This window comes from Chrysochloris asiatica, unplaced genomic scaffold (genome assembly GCF_000296735.1).
Source record: "Chrysochloris asiatica unplaced genomic scaffold, ChrAsi1.0 scaffold00183, whole genome shotgun sequence".
Lineage (NCBI taxonomy): Eukaryota > Metazoa > Chordata > Mammalia > Afrosoricida > Chrysochloridae > Chrysochloris > Chrysochloris asiatica.
In genome coordinates this window covers 370,436-373,682 of record NW_006408701.1, presented here as the reverse complement: position 1 = coordinate 373,682, position 3,247 = coordinate 370,436, and the positions used below count along the sequence as shown (strand labels likewise).

General features: G+C 40.3%; 1 pseudogene; it reads right to left on the bottom strand.

Moving 5' to 3' along the window:
* Window positions 1-994: 994 nt before the first annotated feature.
* Window positions 995-2,092, bottom strand: LOC102823401 (annotated as a pseudogene).
* Window positions 2,093-3,247: the final 1,155 nt, after the last annotated feature.

Here is a 3,247-nt window from a genome sequence, read left to right as displayed (position 1 = left end):
GAATCATTTTTAAAGTAGGAAGATAGGGTAAAAATATCCACTACCCTATTCCAGAATTTAAGCAGAGGGCAGCAGAAATTCTTTACACCCAAATAAAATTATGGCAACAGTTCAAATGTGACCAAAGTAAATGTATTATTTTTTAAACACAGCTAGGACTCTAAGCAAAGATAACACACTAAATCAAATCTGATTAGAGTTTTTTAAAAGAAAATGCACAAAAAAAGAAATAGGAATTTTGAGATTTTTTTTTAATTGACGGCAAATCTTAATGCTATGAGTTCACAAATATGCTAATTGAACTATCCAGTCCTAGTTGTTATCTAACACACACATTGCAGACATACAAATATCTATTCTCTCCACATGTCAGTGCCCATTCATATCGTGGTTTGGAAATGGGGAGAAGAGATTCCCTTTAAACTGCAAGTCAGCAGGTGTTTCTTTACAGTTAACTTTAGCAAAATTCATACAAAACAGTGATTAACAATGACCTTCTTTACTTGTTAACTCTAAAGGAAACACCTTTAAAACTGCATTTTGTCAAAGTTTCTGTACTTAAAATGTAGAAAAACTGAACGACACAAATATTGAAAAGTTAAAAATTTCTTAATTTTTTATTCCTGGTACCACTACCACAATTTACAGGGCAATATACCTGATGTAATGAAAGAAAGGAAAAAGACAAAGCTACAATAGATAAACGACCTCAGGAATGTCCATCTAATTGACACTACATTGCATTAATCAACAGCTGCACATTTTGCAAACTGTGGCTATGACAGTTCTGAACAAGAAGGGTTTCCTGTTGAAGTTGCAGTAAGTTTTCTGACTATGGGTCATCATTGTTCCTTCTTTGGAAAAAAACTGTGGCAGATTTTTACAGTTCCTGTAATGCATTTGGGACGACTGTCTCAAAGTAACCTGCAGCTTTCCTGACAACTCCTCACTCTCTCTCCTGCTATAAAAACTGTAACCCCTTTCTGCTGAATTTTTAAAACCTTCTGCTGCCATATCCACCACTTCCACCACCAGATCCATAACCACCACCATAAGGACTGCCTGAGCTTCTTCCACCAAAACTTCCCCCCGCCTTTCATGGGTCCATAATTTGATTGCTGTTGTCCACTATAATTTCCAAAATTGTTATCGTTCCCACCAATGCCATAGTTACCACCGCCAAAATTTCCTCCTTCATTGTAGCCATCATATAGTCCACCACTGCCACCGCATCCACCACCTTGGTTTCCATATCCTGGTCCACCACCACCATAGCTCCCTCTACTACTATAACCAGGACCACCTCCATAGTTGTCACCATCACCTCCAAATCCATTATATCTACCATCGCCTCCACCATAACTCCCCCTGTTGCCACCACTTACCTCCACCATAGCCTCCTCTTCCACCAAAGTTCCCTCCACGGCCCATAAAGTTGCCAGATCCACCTCCACGACCTCTCTGGGATCCAGCAGACTGCATCTTTTGCTTAGAAAGGGCCCTTTTCACTTCACAATTATGCCCATTAATAGTGTGGTATTTCTGAACAACAATTTTATCAACTGTATCAGGGTCATCAAAAGTTACAAAAGCAAATCCTCTCTTTTTTCCACTCTGCTTGTCTTCCATACCTTCTATGGTTTCAATCTTGCCATACTTTTCAAAGTAGCCTCTCAAATTATATTCTTCTGTGTCTTCTTTAATGCCACCAATGAAAATTGTCTTCACTGTAAAATGGGCACCAGGCTTTACATAATCCTCTCTAGAAACAGTTCTCTCTGTTTCCACTACATGCCCATCAACCTTGTGTGGCCAGGCGCACATTGCTGCATCCACCTCTTCGACACAGAGTAGGTCACAAAACCAAAGCCCCTGGAACATTTTGTCTGGGGATCTCTCATCACCACACAATCTGTGAGTGTGCCCCATTTCTCGAAGTGTTCTCTTAAACTATCATCTGTAGTTTCAAAGCTAGACCACCAATAAACAGTTTTCACAACTGCTCTGGTTCCTTTGGATCATGACCCTCTTCCTCCTGGCGGCAGCAGCAGCGGCCGGAGTTCAGCTGGGGGCGACCGGGAGGCCGTTTTACCTCTATGTTGAGACCGGACTCGCCTCTTCCAACTCGAGTTCAATAAGAGACTGAGAGGAATAGGCCTGTAAAGTCATTTTTGAGGCAATCAAGGACGTCTGAATACATGTGACTTGGTGATAATATTAAGGAATTGTTGCTCCTGTTCAGGAACCTGTATGGCACTGTGATGATATAAGCAAAATGTATATAATATTTAGAACATGCATGGCAGAAAAGACAAGTTGTCTGAGGTTTCTTTTTAATGATCACATCAAAAAGAAGAAAAGGAGTGGGAAGGTGTGGGGAATAAAAGGAAGTTAAGGAAGAAAGAAAGAAAGAAAGAAAGGAAAGAAAGGGAGAAGGAAGACTAGTTGAAGTGAGTTTGGCAAAATCCTGAAAAAGCTTGGATCTGGATAATGGGTTATATGGGAATTCATTACACTATTCTTTTTACTTAGTGTGCATTTGGAAATTTTATGACAAAAAAGCATTAAAAAAAAAAAAAAGAAAAAAAGGCAAACTGACTGTGAGATAAAGAATTGTCTTACCTAAAATAATTTGGCCATTGTCCTTGGTTCTTGGGAAAGACCCTTTGGAATTTCTTGAGTAATTGTGCTGCCTTTATTATCTAAGAACTCTGATAACACCTGAGGGGTTGTGCAGATGAGTGTGTGGAGGGGCGAGCAAGTGAAGAGGACTACTTAGTGGCCTGATAACCACTGACCTCAGTGGGGAGGGGGTTGAGTTAATCAGCCAGGCCTGTGTGATGAAGTAACAATTCTGCTGGTGCAAGGAGGACGCAGTCATGACTATGAAAGGCTTTGGGCAAGGAATCTCCATGGGCATCGTAATTGGTGAAAGACATCCCATTGGGAACCCTCCCACAACTCCTCTATGTGTCTCTAAATTTACTTGCTTTTTTTTTTTACCTACAATAAAATTGTGATCTTAGACATGGAACTTTCTTTCAGTTCTAAGAGCTGTTGCAGAGAATTATCATACCCGAGAAAATAGTGGGAAGCACCAGGTTAGAAGTTAAGGAAGTTCCTGGGGACCCCTGAGTTTACACCTGGCATCTTAAAAGGGAAGTGGGAAAATCCTGATCTTGTAGCAGTAGGGCAGACTGTGGGTGACATCAGGATTGACATCTTTTTTTTTTTTTTTTTTAAACAC